The following is an 18,513-nucleotide window of genomic DNA, read 5'->3' on the forward strand; positions in this document are numbered from 1 at the left end:
GCGTCTCCCCACACAGTGGCACCCGCCGACTGACTGGAGTGTCTGATGGGTTCGTGACCCCTTGTGCTTCAAGGCCCGGGACTAGTTGTCTCTTCCCTTGTTTCTGAAGTTGGGTTATGGATGATGGTTTCGAGCTCGTAGGAAGGAGGTGGTTGGATGTCTGATGTTGAAGAAGGAGGAGGTGTTGATCTGATGTTGAACTTTAAGGGATGAAGTTACGCTGCGTAATCATACGCGGGAATTTGGATCTTGGGTTTGGAGGGATGTTACCGAGGGATTGGATAAGGGCGTGGGGTGATGTTTGTGTCCGTGTGTAAAATGTTTGTGCTTGAGTCTGGATTATTTGTGTGATCTTCGTGACATTGTGTTGTAGGTAAATGTCCGTGTTGGGTAGGAAGCGGGGTGCATCAGTGGCTATGCGTAAGAATCTGTTTTGCAGTGCTTGGATTCTTTTAACGTGTGTATCGGCTGTGATTGCCCATATCTCTGAACCGTAGGTTATGACTGGTTGGATGAAAATTTTGAACAGATTGAGTTTCGTTTTCATCTGTAGTCCGTTCCCTTTTATGAGCGGGTAGAGGTTGTAAATGAGACCTTGGCCTCGATTACATATGTGCTCCACATGCTTTTGGAACGTTAATCTGGTGTCTAGGGTTATGCCTAAGTATTTGGCGCTGGGACTCCAGGGAATTATTGTTCCGTTGAGGCTCAGTGTAGCATCGTCTGGGATTCTTTTGTACGTGAATAGTATTGCCTGGGTTTTATCTGAGTTAATTGTGATCTTCCAACAGAGTGCCCACCTGTGGATATCGTGCAGGTGCTCTTCTAGCTTCCTGGCAATATACGTAAGATTGGAGCTGCTTCGGAAAATCGCCGTATCATCTGCAAAAAGGGCTAGCTGCCCCCCCATCTGGTGTGGTATATCATTGGAGTATACTGAATAAAGTGTCGGACCCAGGACGGAGCCTTGGGGTACCCCTGCAGCAATGGGCCGGAACTGGCTGTTACACTTGTCCAGTGCGACGAAAAATTTCCTGTTGCTGAGGAAGGAGTGAAGGATGTGGATGATATGGAGGGGACAGTGATAGTGGAGGAGTTTAGAGATTAGCCCTGTGTGCCATACCTTGTCGAACGCCTTTTGAATATCTAAGAATACGGCACCTGTGCTGTGGCGGATTTGGCGGGCGTTGCAAATATGCTCAACCAGCCTCATCGTTTGTTGGACAGTACTATGATTGTTACGGAAGCCAAACTGTTGGGGAATGATGATGTTCTGTTCGGAGAGGAAGCGTTGGAGGTGTGAGAGGATTATTCGTTCAAGGATTTTTGAAGGACAGCTTAGGAGGGAGATCGGGCGATAGTTTTGGGGGAAAAGGAGGTCCTTGCCAGGCTTTGGTATAGTGATGACCCTGGCAATTTTCCACGGCTTGGGAAAGTATTGAAGTCTGAGGCAGGCGTTGTAAATGTTTGTGAGGAGTTCGATGGAGATTGGGGGTAGGTGTTTTAGGTGCATGGGAGATATTTTGTCAGGGCCTGGGGATTTTTTATTGTGGAGTGTTTTGATATGTCCACATATTTCGTCGGAAGTGACGTCAGGAAAGTGGGTTGCTACAGGGGCCCTGAGGCCTCTGGTTACACTTCTGATTGTTCTTTCCTCATGTTCGTCCGCTTCTGCGTCGTCGGTTTCTGAGGTGGTGAACTGGCGTTCTAAGGTTTCGGCCATAACCTCTGCCTTGCCCTGGGAGTCGTAGACCAGTCCGTTCAGTCCATGCAGGGGCTTATTTGCAGTTCGAGGGGATTTTCTGGCTTTAGTGATGCGCCAGAACTTCTCTGGGTTCCCCTCAGCTTCCTGCAGTGTTTCGTCCCACTTCTGGTTTTTGTGCTGTTGTAGTTCTCTCCTTATTTGGCGGCTGAGTTGGTCTGCACGACGTCGGTCAGCTGGGTCGCGGTAGTCCTGCCATCTCTTCCTGAAGTAGCGTTTGTCTGCTAGGAGGTTTTGTAATTGTTGCGGGAGGGTGGATCTAGAGGTTTGGTGGGTGATGGTAGTTGTAGCTTTTCGGCTGCATTCCGTGATGGCTTCTGTGAGTGATTGTATAGCCTGATTTACTGCTGCTTTACTGTTTAGGTTGGGGTTATCTGGGGTGTTGTTTACAAGAAGGGCGTTGAAGCGATCCCAGTTGGTGTATGATGATTTGATGGTTCGCCAGGGATCCTGCTGTTGGGCATTGGCATTTAGGGAGAGGAAGACAGGATTGTGATCGGAGTCTAGGTCGTTTATTACGGAGAGGGAGAGGTTCCAGGGTATATTCTTGACGAGAAAAAAAAGTCAAGGACGTCGGGGCGGAGTTGGTGGTTGTAGTGGAAGTGGGTTGGGGTGTCAGGAGCCGCAACAATTACGTCTCTCGTACCTTGTAGGAAGTTGTGGAGGATCTGACCATTCCTGTTGGTGGTCCTGCTGTTCCAGGAAGGGTGCTTGGAGTTCCAATCACCCCCAAGTATTGCAGTGCGTCCTAGGTCTAAGAGGGCTTGCAGGTCTGCTGGTACTATCCGTGCTCCTGCTGGTGGGTTATAGATTGCCGCCAGCACTACTGTCCTGCCTTGAATGTCTAGTTCTATGGCTGTGGCTTCTGCTCTCGCGAGGTTGGGGGTGTTCAACCTTCTGTGGGTGATCCTGTGTTTTATTAATATGGCCGTGCCCCCGCCGGGGCGATTAACACGGTCATTTCTGTAGGTGATGTAGTTTCGTATTTTGATTCGTTGTTCTGGGGTGAGGTGGGTCTCTGTGATAAGTGCTACGTCTACTCTGTTGGTATCTAAGAATTCTTCCAATATCCGACGTTGTGGTAGAACGCCATTGGCGTTCCATGTTATAATATTGAAGGGTTTTGTGTTATTAATCTGAGCCATAGAAGAAATCTATTGCTGCTGTAAACAGTATGCTAATTTTTGAAAAGGCATCTGGAGCCTGTCTGATTTCGGCTATTGTCTTTTGGACAGTGGTCACCACCTTTCTGATGTTGACTTGTGAGATGAGGCCAAGAAGCGTCTTCACGTCGTCACCAAATCCTGAGGGGGGGGCAGCATCTGAGGTTTGTTGTTGTTGTGGCTGCTGGAAGGCCTGTGATGTTGAGGCAGCAGTGTTAGACCATGTTTTCCTTGGGGTTCTCAGTCCTGGGAACTGTTTTGGTTCTGGTCGGAATTCAGGTTTCTGTTGTACTGAGGTCTGAGTTCTTTGCCTTCGTGTATTCCAGTCTGCCAGCAGTTCGAGGAATTTTGGGCATTTACGGTAGCTGGCGGTGTGCGCCCCACCGCAGTTTGCACATTTTGGCGGAGTTTTGAGTGTTTTCTTGCACTCTGCTGTTGGGTGATTTGCTCCGCATTTTACGCAGCGCGGTGGCAGCTTGCAGCACCTGGAGCCATGATAAAACTGTTGGCAATTGTGACATTGCGCTGGGCCTCTTGGGGCTCTGTAGGATCTGACTGTTATCCCAAGGTGTAGCAATGAGTGGAGTTTGTATATCCTTTTCCCTTCTTCTGTGTTGTCTAGTTCTACCATGAACTGCGCTTTTGGTCGTCTGGTTCCGTCGTCAGTGGGTTCAGACATCTGCGCAACCCTGTGGACGGGGAGGTTTAGTGCAGTGAGGGATTCGTGGATCATTGAGGGGGCCATATTGATCAGGAGCCCATAGATGACCACCTTTAAAGGTTTGACGGGATTTAGTTCGTGTGTATAGAATGGGATTTTATTCTCAGTTAGTAGCTTGTAGAGGAGGTGGTAGTCCTCCGCTTCTGTGAAGTAGTATGAGATTTTCTCTTTTGAGGATTTTGAACGAAGGTTGCCTTTCATTTTGGGTTTGATAATACGTAGAATGTCGACGTAGTTTGTAGTATTGAACACCACTATCGGTGGAATCAGATGTTTTACTGGTTTTGTCGTTTGTGGAGTTTGACTGCTGTCTGATGCCTCGCCCTGAAGGGCAGCGAACCTGTTGGATGTCGGGACGTTAGGAACTGTTTCCTCATCCATTTCGGAGTCTTCTGGTAGAGCCACGTCTGCTGGGTCTATTTCTGATGTCTCTTGTAACGGGACTTCTGAGACTTTCCGCTTCGGCGCTGTTTTGCCGTCGGAAGTACCAGCGCCGTCGGAAGACTGGTTTTCGACAGGCGCCTTGCGTTTTATTTCTGACCTCATTTTCCCCATCTCCCTACCTTTCGTGTGTGTGTGTGTGTCATGTGGTGTGAGTGTGAGTGAGTGGGGGGGAAGTGGGGGATGGTATGAGTGGGTTGGGGTGGCCCTGCCGGCCGTGGAATTCGCGAGGAATTCCGCGGCGGAAAGGAAGTAAGTCGGAAGGGTGGTAGATGCTCTTTCTGGAATTTTGATCTGACTTTGCCTCGGTGTACGCGGGCTGGTCCCACGTGAAGGGGGCCCTGGCACACAAAATCCCTAGCTAACAACTAGAGTCTGGCTAACCCAGAATCATCCTACCGCGATGAGCATCATGAACAGAGCAATTCGTGAACACGACAATTTTGCTGACTTACGCCCTCGCATGCGAGGCGCAAGCCACGTCGAAACGTCGTCTTCTTCTCGCCCACGTGGTCGGAACAGTCGGCGCGCCTCAGCGCGGCAGCGCAGACAAAGGCAGCGAGCGGACAAAGGCGGCGGCAAGCACACGCGCGCCAGGTAGCAGGAAGCTCCGTTCAGCGCGGAGTGCGAGCTCGGAATGGCACCCGCCGCCAGCCGCCGCCGCACCTTTACCAGCTCGCCCTGTTGCGGCCGCCGACCAATGGGGCGCGCGCGCAACCGGCCGCCGCACCCGAGCCCATAAAGCACCCCCACCCCGGCTGGTCCAACTCGTGGAAAACCACCTACCAGTTTTCCTCGCCGCCAGGGCCGCTGATGATGTGATCACGCCCGTCACAGCTGAAGAGGTTGGACTCCAGCTCCGCCGCCTCAACCCGAAGAAGGCAGGTGGCTCTGATGGAGTCACAAACCACCTCCTGCGGCTATTGCCGCCGGCACTCTATCAGCCACTAGCGGACACTTTTAACTGTGTCCTCAGCTCCGGGATCTACCCTTCCGCGTGGAAACACGCGGAAGTGGTGGCTATCCCAAAGGCCGGCAAGGATCCGCGCCAGGTGGAGCATTACCGGCCGATCAGCCTGCTCCCGTCTCTCTCCAAGATTTTTGAGAGATTGTACGTGGAGCGGCTGTGGCGCCACGTCACCGCTGAAGGGCTCCTTCCAGCTGAGCAGTTCGGATTCCGGCGGGGCCACTCGACCACGCACCAGCTCCTACGCCTGGTGGAACAGGCGATGAGGGCGCTGGAGACGCGGGAGTACCTTGGGGCGGTACTCCTAGACGTCTCCAAGGCGTTCGACAGCGTGTGGCACGAGGGCCTCGTGTACAAGCTCCTTGTACATGGGGTCCCGACGTCGCACGCACTTCTACTGCGGTCCTACCTAGAGGGCCGCACCTTCCACGTCAGGGCCGCCGGCGGCACATCCACCGACCGGCCGATTCGTGCAGGGGTACCGCAGGGGTCGGTTCTCGGCCCCCTGCTGTACACCTTGTACACCGCCGACGCACCGCGGGTGGCACGCGTGGAGTTGGCTCTTTACGCCGACGACACTGCGCTGTTCACCCGCAGCATGAACGTGGTCGCGATGTGCCGCCGACTCCAACTTGCGTGCGACGTCCTAGGGGCGTGGTCCACCAAGTGGCGTCTCAAATTCAACGCCGCCAAGAGCCAGGCGGTCGTCTTCACTCGGAGACGACTGCCTCCTGCCCTGCCGCCTGTCTCGATCTCGGGAGGCCCCATCCCGTGGTCACCAACAGGCCAATACCTCGGTGTGCGGCTGGACCGGCATCTCACCTGGCTACCGCACATCCGCGACATCAGGGGGCGGGCGATTGGGCGTCTCCGGGCGCTCTACCCGCTGCTGAACCCCTCGTCCACTCTCCCCCCTCGGCACGGCCTGACCGTGTACTTGGCCCTCGTCCGGCCGGTACTCGAGTACGCCGCCGTGGTGTGGGGGAATGCTGCTCCATCGCACGTTGCGATGCTCCAGCGTGTCCAAAATCGGGCGCTGCGACTCGCACTTCACAAGCCGCCTCGGTACCCCACGAGACTGCTTCATGAGGAAGCTGGCGTCCCGTTGCTACGGGATCGCATCAGGCAGTCCGCCAGGGTGTTCTATGCCTCTGCAGGACACTCTGGCAGTCATCTTATACGTGGACTGGGACACCAAGTCCACCGCAGGCCAACCACGCGCTGGCCTGATCTGCTGCGGGAGTAGCTTCTCCCGCAGCAGCTATGACGCATTTAAAGCAGCGTCCGCCCTCACGCGGGCGCTCACATAGGCCAAACCAACAGTGAGGCCACACAACAGCTCTAGAGGTCCAAACAGGAACAGCAGCTTCGCTGCTTAGCCTGTCCCTCCTCCTGGTAGATGAAACCAGTGAATTGCAGTGCAGTGCAGTGCAGTGCGCCGGCACGCACTCCGCTGCTCGACTCGCTGCCGCTCGCACCGGTCGTTTTCGTTTCCGTTTCGTGTGCACCGTCGCTAGCCCATCGCCATGTCCGGACGCGGAAAGGGAGGCAAAGTCAAGGGCAAGTCAAAGTCCCGCTCAAGCAGGGCTGGGCTCCAGTTCCCGGTCGGCAGAATCCACCGCCTCCTGCGCAAGGGAAACTACGCAGAGCGCGTCGGCGCCGGGGCGCCCGTCTACCTCGCCGCCGTCATGGAGTACCTCGCGGCTGAGGTGCTCGAGCTGGCCGGAAACGCGGCCCGCGACAACAAGAAGACGCGCATCATCCCGCGCCACCTGCAGCTTGCCATCCGCAACGACGAGGAGCTCAACAAGCTCCTGTCGGGCGTCACCATCGCACAGGGTGGTGTCCTGCCCAACATCCAGGCCGTCCTGCTGCCAAAGAAGACCGAGAAGAAGGCCTAAAGGAGGCCAGGCAATCGCAGCGCCGCGTGCTCCCCTGCACGCAACGCGCTTTGCCGGCTCGGCTCGGCCCACAACAATCGGCCCTTTTCAGGGCCACCACACAAACCTACGTCCAAAGCAAAATTTCAGTCGTCCTCGCCGCACCTTGTTTTGTTTTAACTTTGCACTGTCACAGCACAGCCGCCGCCGGCGCACGTCCGCCATCTTGTCGTCCACACAGCCCGTGTGGCCCAACACACACACACACATTTTGCACGGTCGCAGTCGCCTTCCAAACCGACAACGGCAGCAATAATGACCATTGTTAAAGGGAGGCGTGTCGACACACCGCCCTCCACTCCCGCGCGCAACGGCCGTCGACACGAACGAAACAGCTGATCCGGCCGCCTTGCCTCGGAAACCCCAACGCCGCCGCAAACAAACACACAGAGCCAAACCACGCAAGCAAATAATCACCGCCTCTCGCACAACAACACACAGCCCGCCATCTCCGTCGCGATCGATACAACGACACACAAACGAAGCAGCTCCACACACAGCCAGCCACATGACACGTTTCCTTTCCTTCTCCCCTCCCAGTCACATCACGTCGCTCAAACACGGAAACAAACAAACAAACAACACAGCGCACACACGCAGCAACAACACAGACTCTTTCGCACTTTTCAACTTCCGAACAGTGTGGTGGCCCTGAAAAGGGCCGTTTTCTAGTCTCTCCCACCCACAAGCACGGCCGCGGGAAGGCCAGCGCCCGCTGCGACGCAGCCTAACCGCCGAAACCGTACAGGGTGCGCCCCTGCCTCTTCAGGGCGTACACCACGTCCATGGCCGTCACAGTCTTGCGCTTGGCGTGCTCAGTGTACGTCACCGCGTCGCGGATCACGTTCTCCAGGAACACCTTCAGCACCCCGCGGGTCTCCTCGTAGATCAGACCAGAGATGCGCTTCACGCCGCCCCTGCGAGCCAGGCGGCGGATGGCGGGCTTCGTGATGCCCTGGATGTTGTCGCGCAACACCTTGCGGTGCCGCTTGGCGCCACCCTTGCCGAGCCCCTTTCCTCCCTTGCCGCGGCCTGTCATCCTTCCTTCCTCGGGCAAAGCAAAACGTGCACAAACAGCAGCTGCAGCGGCTGGCGAGTCGGCTACGGTCTGCGCCCAGCGCGCCCGCCGCCCCCCTATATAGACTCTGGCCCGCCCTCCCCCCACCACGCGCAACCGAGGGCATATAAGCGCAGCACGGAGGCGCGCGGGCCCGTTGTCAAGGCAGCACCGGACGCCGCGCCGCACCTAACCTCCACGCACGCCGCTCCGCTACCGCTACCGCTACCGCTACCGCCATGGCCCGCACAAAGCAAACGGCCCGCAAGTCCACCGGCGGAAAGGCGCCGCGCAAACAGCTCGCCACCAAGGCGGCGAGGAAGAGCGCGCCCGCCACCGGAGGCGTCAAGAAGCCCCACCGCTACAGGCCGGGCACCGTCGCCCTGCGAGAAATCAGGCGCTACCAGAAGAGCACAGAGCTGCTCATCCGCAAGCTGCCATTCCAGCGCCTAGTGCGCGAGATCGCCCAGGACTTCAAGACCGACCTGCGCTTCCAGAGCTCCGCAGTCATGGCCCTGCAGGAGGCCAGCGAGGCCTACCTCGTCGGCCTCTTCGAAGACACCAACCTGTGCGCAATCCACGCCAAGCGCGTCACCATCATGCCCAAGGACATCCAGCTCGCGCGCCGCATCCGCGGCGAGCGCGCCTAAACCGCGCCGCGGCACCGCACCGCACAAACAAAAAACGGCCCTTTTCAGGGCCACTAACATCTCTCCGTCGCGAGCAAACTTTGTCGGTCGCCTGCCTCTCGCCCCGCAACCCAAAAACAAAAACCACCACTTCCCGTCCGTCCGCCACACCCGCTCACTCTGCCTGCCTGCTAGCGGCGCGCAACAATCACACATCATCCCTCCCCGGCGCTCAAAGCGCACAATACCCAACGGCCGACGTCACACCGCACGGGTGGCTGGCCGGCCGCCGCTTTCGTTTCGAAAACAAAAAAAACCCGCACTCCACTCCGACGGCCAACGGCCAGGCAGGCGCGCTCGCTCCCTCTACACGCCACCGAAATCCCCGCCGACTCCTTCCGCATCTCAACGTGCCCCCCGTTGCAAAACATAACACACACACACACACAAAGGAACAAAACAAAACAAAGACCAGACACGACTCGACAAGACAGACATCCGAGAAGAACGAACGCAGGCAAGCCAACCAACGTATTCAAACTAAACAACGTGACAGAAAATCAACCGTCGGCCGCCGCCACAAACACGGCGACAATCAACCACGACAACAACAACAACAACAACACCGCTTACCGCTACCGCCGCCCACACCCGCCACCGACCCCCGCAATCCAACCACCACGGCACGCAAACAGCATCCCCACGGGCATACAGAAACGCCAGACAGACAGACACCCACACCAAACGCAACACGACAATCAAAACCTTCCCCGACGTGCTTTGATGGCCCTGAGAAGGGCCGTTTTGGGCCGCGCGTCTCTTGCGCGCCACTAGACGACGACGGGGGGTGGGGACGACGGAGTCAAGCGCCAAACCCTTCCTTTCTCCCATCTCTTTCTCCTCTACTCTACTTCTTCTTCTTGGGCGAAGCCTTCGCCTTAGACGGCGTCGTCGCCTTCTTCGGGCGCGGCGCCTTCGGCTTCTTCGTCGGAACCTTGGCGGCCTTCTTCGCCTTCGACGGCGACTTGGCCTTGGCCGGCTTGGCCGCAGCCGCCTTCTTCGCACCCGCGGGAGCGGCCGACGCCGCAGACGCCTTCTTGGCGGCGCCCGCCTTCCGACCGGTCGCCGCCTTCACGCCACCAGCCTTCTTTGCGCCGGCCGCACGGGCGCCCTTCTTCTCCTTGCTGGCCGGAGCGGCGCGCTTCTTCTTGGCACCGCCAGCACGAGCCTTGCCGCCCTCGGCCGCCCCCCCGCCGCCGGCGCCGGCAAGCTTGAACGAGCCGGACGCGCCCTTCCCCTTCGTCTGCACCAGCTCGCCCGCCACGACGGCCGACTTGAGGTACTTCTTGATAAACGGCGCCAGCTTCTCCGCGTCCAGCTTGTAGTGCGCGGCTATGTACTTCTTGATCGCCTGCAGCGACGACCCGCCGCGCTCCTTCAGACTCTTGATGGCGGCCGTCACCATCTCAGAGGTGCGCGGGTGCGCAGGCTTGGCGCGCGGCTTCTTCGCAGACGACGCAGACTTGGCCTTCTTCGTAGTGCCGGTGGCGGCGGGTGCCGCAGCAGTCTCGTTCGTAGCCGCCTGATCTGCCATTTCGACGACGCGCGTAACACACAGCGAGAGCGAGCGGGACGGCAGGCAGGCACGCAAGCACAGCACAGCAGCAGAGCAGAGAATCACAAGGCCCAGCCAGTGTCGCGGGCGGGCGCGGACGGCCGAGAGAGCGGCCGCCACTCTGCGCGCCGCCGCGCCGCGCCTCCCGCGCTTGCTACCGCCCAACGTCCGACAGCCTGTGCGGAGCAGCCCCAAACCTGCGCCACAACCGCCCGCGCCTTTCAAACCACCGAGGATGGGGCTACACACAGCCACACCACAGTCGCCAACCAGTCGCCACGGCAGCGCCGCAAACCACGGCCAAACTGCAGCTACCGCGCGCTACAGCCTGGGTCGGCCCGCCGAGAATCGCCGCCCCCGCCCAAATGCCGCCCCCACAGCCCCAGCCGACGACCCGCCACAATGGCCAAACCTTCGGCAAAACTCCCACACCGTCGCCGCGGCAGCCCGGCCAGCGCGGCCGGCGCCACAGCCACACAAGCCGAGGCGTGCGGCGATGACGGCCGTGCAAACGCGCCTCCGCCGCCCCATCGCCTTCCGTCGCCCTCCCGCCGTTTCCCGATCGGCCCGCAGCCGTCGGGCCACATCGCGCGCCGTCCTCCTCCTCTCGCCCGCCAACATTCACAGCCGTTTCTCAACAATTGCCCGCCGCAAACGGACGCCGCCTGCGCAACAGGCGCCGCCGCCCCTCGCCGCTTCCGACCCAACCCCTCGACCGAGGCAAACCGCAATCCGAATCTACAGACCAACCCAATCTGCCGTCAAGCACACACGACAGCCGACCTTACACGTTACGCGTTACACATTACGTTTACACGTCTACGTTAGGTTAGGTTAGGTGGACGTGGGTTAGGTTAAGCGTCAAACTTAGGTTAAGCATTCAAACACGTCAGGCGTCAGAGGTTAGGTTAGGTTAGGTTAGGTTAGGTTAGGTTAGGTTAGGTTAGGTTAGGTTAGGTTACACGTTAGGTTAAGGGGTCAGTGCTAGGTTAAGAAGCGTCAAACGTAGGTTAAAAAAAAGCGTTCGAACGTGAGGCGTGAGCCGGACAGCTTACCTTACGTAGACGTTAGGGGCTCACAGGCTGAGCTCACCTCGCCACACCACAGGTTAGGTTCGGTTCGGTTCGGTTCGGTTCGCTCGGCTCAGCGTAAAGCGCCGAGGTCAGGGTTACGTTCGTTCACCTTCGGGCGCCACACTTTCGGTTGAAAGGTCGCGACGGGACGACGTCGGCAGGCACGCCGCAAACGAACAAAAACGTACAGACGACGTCGGAAACCGCCGACAGACGGGGGAGCAGCACGACCACGACCACGACCAGACACCGAGCGCGAACGAGACACACGCGAACCACCCCCACCGGCCAAAGGGCACCACACAACAACCCAGAGCACCACGTGTCGACACCAGAGCAACCCGCCGCTCACGCGACATGGCTGGCACCGAAGGGCAACCGCCCGCAACTGCGCTTTCCGCGCCGGCCCGGATGCACGTCGTGCTACAACAACACCACTACCGTACACAGCCGCTGTTCACAACATCACTATCAATGGCGCGCCCGCGGCTCGCCGCCGTCGCAGTCGCAGCCCCAACGCCAGCACTTTTGCACCACCATTCACACGCACCGCAACACAGCTCGCCGACACAGCCGAACAAAACAAACACCACACAACAACAGCAACAACGCCGCCGCCTCTACTTGTGCCGGCGACCCACCCCGCCGATGGCGCACCTTTCGCCAGCCGGCAATCGACACACACGCACCCACCCACCGGGGCCCAGTGCAAAAAAAAAAAAAAAAAAAAAAAAAAAAAAAAACCACAAAAAAACCAAACAACACAAACGACACGGGAAGCGCACACCGCCACTCCGCGCGCACGCCACCAACCAGTCGTCGTCTCAAAATAACAAACACAAACAAAATAAACTAACAACTAGGGCAACACAAAACAAAAACGCCTCGCACGAACCGCCCACAAAAAGGACAAGCACACGCACAGCCTCTGCTGACGACCACGACGCAGCGGCACGCTGCTCCTGTCCCGCGCCCCGCGCCCCACTCGATTCACAACTCACGCGACACCGTCAACGACGGGCTCGCTTCCCGCAACCTACCACCTTTCCGCCACGACGCACAGCCCCAGCCCCAGCCCCAGCCCCACCCGACGACGCCCGTGGCAACGACTGCACTTTCACCACCGCCTCCCCCTTCCCCCCCAAAACACACACACACACACACACACACACACACACAGCCAGCCAAAAACGCACTCGCGACCCACACATGCACGTGCATCGGCACACGCCAACCAGTCAACGTCGACAACCACACGCAAGGCTCGAAACGAAACCGGCGTCCTTCCACGTTGCCATCAAGCTACGCGACACAAGACACAAGGAACCAACACAACAGCCGGCCCCACTAATTCCCACTCTCACGCCGCAAAAAGCACACCGAAACCGCCAAACGCACGCACATTCCCCTTCGCACTGACACCACCGACCGGCTCGCTACCACACACCTCTCGGCAGCCGTTTCACGCCAATTCGCCACACCGCCCACACAGTCGACAAGCGCCCGCCCTGTACGGCACACGCAACGACGCAGCGCAGCAAAGGGCGCCCGCAACACATACCTCTCCGCCGCCCGACGCGCCAACCGCCACACCACACCGCCAGCCACTCGCAAATTGTGCACTGCCACCAGCCACACGTCCAACACGCCGCGCCGCCTCCGGCCACCCGCCAGGGGGCGCTCACGTCCGCGACAACAGCGCGGCCCGCCGGGCCGGGCCGAACCGAACCGAGCCGCCGCTGCTCTGCACTCGGCACGGCCACACCCTGCTGCAGACCGGGCTCGTCCCTCTGTACGCGTCTGCCTGCGCATCAACACAACACGACCTTTTTTTTTTTTTTTTTTTTTTTTTTTTCTCTCTCTCTACCGCCATCCCTCCTTCTCGCGTTTTACTCGTTGTTGCAGCAGCGGCGCACACCTACACATCCACAGCCCCAGCCGAGCCGGCCTCACCTCAGGGCCCGCCGCCAGCGTCTCCTCCTCGGGCACAGGTGCGGTGCTGTGGCCGCCCATCCAACCGCATTGCTGGCCGTCCAGCCACCAGGCGTTCCCACTGCCGCGAGCCACGCCGCGCACCGACCCTGCTGCAGAAAACGAAGCATAGCCAGAGACCGACCGATACACAAAGCAAGCCGTCGCCTCGCCTCTTGTCCTTCCTGCCTTCCTTCCGCCCCCGCCCTTCTCACACCACCGCCTCTCCACTTTCGCCCCCCCCCCCCTCCTTTTTTTTTTTTTTTGTTTTCTTCTTTCTTTCTTTCTTTCTTTCTTTCTTTCTTTCTTTCTTTGGCCCTCTCTCCTTCCCGCCATGGCGGTTACGGCACCGCCTGCAGCGGCAGATTTTTTGCGCCCACACGCCTACTCCTACCACCATTAACCTTGCCCTGCCCTGCCCTGCCCATCAACGTCGCAGTCGAACCGACGCTTGCCAACACACTGCCCACGTTCCTTTCTCTTTTCGGCCTACGCCCATTACGCGCCGCCGCCACAGCACCTTCCCTTCCCACAACACACCGACGTCATCACACGCACCCAAAACAGGGGCCACGACCGTGTTCCTCGCCCACTCCCATCCCGCACGGTACGCACATTCCCAACTACTACCGCGCACCCTCCCTTTCCAATCTGTGTGTCTCTGTGTCTGTGTCCTGTCCGCGCGTGACGCCTCTCAACATCCGCCGTCCCCCGTCCCGTTTTCGCCCCCATGCCGTCGTCGCGCCGCCTCCTCCCCGTCCACCGCCGCCCCTGTCCGCCCCGCACCACACCATACACCGCTGCTTGTCCCGGCCGTTGCCACCAAAGGCGCCGACCGCAAACGCGCCACGCCGCAGCCCCCGTGCGTCTCGCGCTCGCTTGCATCTCCGTGCCGACGCTGCCTCTCTTCCCACTCGCACTCGACCTCGACAACACAGTCTTTGGCTCCGCCACTGCGTGTTCCGGTGGTACGCACGCTGCAACACGTATGTATTCATTACCAGAGCGATGGCGAGGCATGACAGCATCTCTGTCTGACCAGAGAGTTCTTTATCGCTGCTAGTCGGCGCTTGGACCGCGCCAGACGACAGTAGTGGCACGCACCGGGTCGCCAGGAACAGTTGTTATATATATTGTAGCGCGAGTCGGGAGAGGTAGTAGTCGGTCGACAGTAGTAGCGGGTGGACGGTTGTACTGAGCGGGCGTCGGCGGCGTGCTCTGCTCGTCTCGCGACTCTGGTCACGGTTCGGGACGATGTATAGTATATTGTGTTATAATCAAAAGGTGGTGTGACGCTGCATTGCGCAAATCTGATAACGTATGTTCATTGTACTTATTTTGTTCAACAACAAAAGCCCCACTATTACTTTTTTTCTAAAGTAACTTTTGTCTCTTAACGAAAAACATTCACTTTTTAAAGACTACTTCCTATGGCATTTCCCTCCAAGGAGTGCAATTAATTACCAGCCAGCACTCATTCATTGCACACAGCTGTGTAAGGGGTATCTACAATTGAGGAGCGGATATAAATGCAATTTTTTGTTTTTTTTTTTTGTGTGTGTGTTGTAACCTCCCAGCAAAATTTAAAATAATGGACAATGTTATTTACGGATGCTAATGGACATTGGCGCTAATTGTAACCTCGCCCACAATGAGAGGTATTGAAAATGGCAACAACAATGTGAAATTCGCAATCTGACTCAAATATAAAGTCTTCACACAACATTTAAAAAAGTCCGTTCAGTGACAAGAAACTTCAATTAAACCGAAATATCGGTCTTTGGCCCTGTGCAAAACAATCAGAATTAAAGTCTTACCTCCGAATAAATGGACGTCACATTTCTGCTCTGGTTGTTGCGCAGCGCTTGGAGGAACTGCATTGCAAATAATAATATTCTCTTTTTTTGTGATTTTAGTGACATTTTTCTTCAAAGAAGTGGAATGAAATGTGAAGTGCAACGAACTCTTTAGTTCAATAAAAAATTAAATGTTTGAAAAATGCTTTTGAAATAAAAATTATTATTGGGGAACTTGTTGGAGAATAATTACAATTTTTCATTATCTAATGATTATATTAATTAAACAGTATACCTTATTCACCATCTTGACCAGTGTTGCCGACCGCCTACATCACACAACCGCACTCGGCTGCTACTACTGACCGACCGCTCTGCATGACGACTATTAGCGTACTGAACGCGACGACTACTGACAGAGTACAGCCCTCAACTACACAGAGCTACGGACTCGCAACGACTACTGACAGACTGACTGACTGAGAACCGCTCGCAACACTCGCGCAGTCCAGCGCAAACTCTCTGGTCACAGATGCTACAATGTCTCGCCATCGCTACTATGTTACATACGTGTTTCAGTGTCTTTTTCATTGGGGTAACGATCTTTGGCTCTTTTTATTCTGAATACAGGGCCAAAGGTCAACGCTGCTGCCCTTATACAATTTATCAGGTTTCGTTATGTCTGTTGCAATGTTACATACGGTTCACTCTTTCATTAATATTATCGTTGGGTTTGTTTTGTAGGGACGTTAACATTCTGGCACATTTTTATTATCATCGGACTCTCTGCTATTTGTGCAGGGAGGTTATACCTGGGTCCATTTCCATTTCCATTTCCATTTTAATATTGATAGACTTTTTGTTTTCTTTTTTGTTTCTTGTTGTTTTTCCTTCTTTTTTTTTTTTTTTTTTTTTTTTTCCCGCTCTCACCACCACCGCCGCATCACGCCTTCCGTTTTCTTCGTTTCTTTTCTGTTCTTCAACTGCTTCAACATCACCGCGCCCCATTTCCACACCACAGCCATCAGCCTCCAAGACGGGCGGGCGCAGTGTGCCATTTCCGGCGCACAAGCACACCCGTGCGGTACTCTCCTCGCCCCCACGCCACCAACAACACAGCGACCACGCGGCTTTCAGGCATGGCACGGCACGGCACCGGCGAAATGCGCCGCCCCCGCCCCTCCGCGCATCCGTCCGTCTCGCCACGTTCACTGACAGCCGCGTCTGCGGCTACACCACGACAACCACAACACAACACCGCTCCCCTCCCTGGCAACTCACATTGTTTTTCTCCTCCTCTTTTGCACAAACCACAACGCCGAGCACAGGCGCAAGCCACCCACACCGCGCCCCTCCCCGTCCCGTCTTTGGCCGCCGCTCCTCGTTTCCTCGTTTGCCCCCTCCCATCTCCCGAAATGCCATGCCAGCAGCGTTACGCATGCCCCTCCCCTGTCCACACAACACTACCGCCTAACGAACAGCCTTTTCCGGGCCACATCCAGGGCACGCCCACCTCCAAACACTGCCAATTCACGGACGCACACACACACACACACACACACACACACACACTCACTTTCTCGACACCTTTCTGTACGGAGGGTGCGTCATCTCGACCGTGACAGAGTGACGGCAACTATCGACGATCCATTTCCCCCCCACTGGTAAAACATGTCCACTAACACCTACATACATCATTCAAGTACACAGACAATAGCATTACACACAATGGGAGGGCACACGAACATGGACGGCACGGCACTGTCATACACTCTTCCTCAGAACCATATCAACAAACGTTACGTACATCCGGGAAAGCGAAAGCGAACGCGAAAGCGAAAGCAAAAGCAAAGGCAAAGCCCAATGCAGCCGTCAAAGGTAACGTTCACCACGGCAGACACTTGCAGCCGCGCCGCCGTTAAACGCATTTCAGTGCGGCTCCAATACGCCTCCGACACGGGAACGTTCCGTTGCTCTACGAATGCGTTTCTCCCCTTTTTCCCTTCCTCTCTCTTTTGCCCCCCCTCCTTGCACTCTTGCCTCATTCCTCACGTTCTGCCCAGACATTCGACCGATCAAAGTCAACCTTTCGTTACCGTTCTCAGCGCGACGGTGTACAACAGTATGACGGGTGTGCCCAAGACTTCGGTTCAGTTGCGTGACGCCGGTCTATCGCGCCGATCGACAGTTACTCAGGGGGCGACGGATCGGACCACGTCACCGACACACAAAACACTTTCAAACAAACAAATACATACCGGATGGACACAGACAAACACGTGTACAGACATTCGCCAAACAAACGACCGCCGCCGCCGCCGTCGTCGTCTAGCGTGCATCTTGAATGACGACATCGGTGTGCGTGCGTCGTACGCAATCAGTCAGACACGGCTATCAAACATCAGAGTCGAATGGTACATCATCGTGCGTGTCGCCGTACACGTACAGTACAATACAACAACAATGCGTCTTAATGGCACGTTCATTTCAACGTCACTCACACACCTCCACGCTGCAGTTACGTCGCACCATTGTCAAACTCGGCGTACAGCAAAGGGAATAGTGGGCGGCAAAAAAAAAACCAAACAAAAACATTTCACATTTCACCCTCGCCATGTATGATGTGCAAAAAAACAAACCCGCAAACGGCCGTCGTTACGGTGACACAAAAGTCGCCGATCACACTGTCCCCCCTCGCAGACGGGTAACACACACACACACACACACACACACACACACACACACACACACACACACACACCAACAACACCAATGGGTCAAAAACCACGCCAACGAGGCGTGCCACCATTCCACGCCACGGCGACCAACCTCGTGGCCGTACCCCGCGCAACACGCTTTGACGCGCCCCCCCACCCACAATCAAAATGCACACATACATCACAGCCGTCCACACAAACAACAACAACAATTCCGCCCTTCCCGCAAAAGGCAAGTTGGTGGCCCTGAAAAGGGCCGTTTTGCCGCTCTCGCAACGGAGGAGCCTTCTCCATCCTTCCTTCCATTCCAGAGCCACCTCCTTACTTGGAGCTCGTGTACTTGGTCACCGCCTTCGTGCCCTCGCTCACGGCGTGCTTGGCCAGCTCGCCAGGCAGCAACAGCCGCACAGCGGTCTGGATCTCGCGGGACGTGATGGTCGAGCGCTTGTTGTAGTGCGCCAGGCGAGAAGCCTCGGCCGCAATGCGCTCGAAAATGTCGTTCACGAAGCTGTTCATGATGCTCATCGCCTTCGACGAGATGCCCGTGTCAGGGTGCACCTGCTTCAGCACCTTGTAGATGTAGATGGCATAGCTCTCCTTCCTCTTGCGCTTCTTCTTCTTGTCGCCCTTCGAAATGTTCTTCTGCGCCTTGCCAGCCTTC

Source organism: Schistocerca serialis, unplaced genomic scaffold (genome assembly GCF_023864345.2).
Source record: "Schistocerca serialis cubense isolate TAMUIC-IGC-003099 unplaced genomic scaffold, iqSchSeri2.2 HiC_scaffold_684, whole genome shotgun sequence".
NCBI lineage: Eukaryota > Metazoa > Arthropoda > Insecta > Orthoptera > Acrididae > Schistocerca > Schistocerca serialis.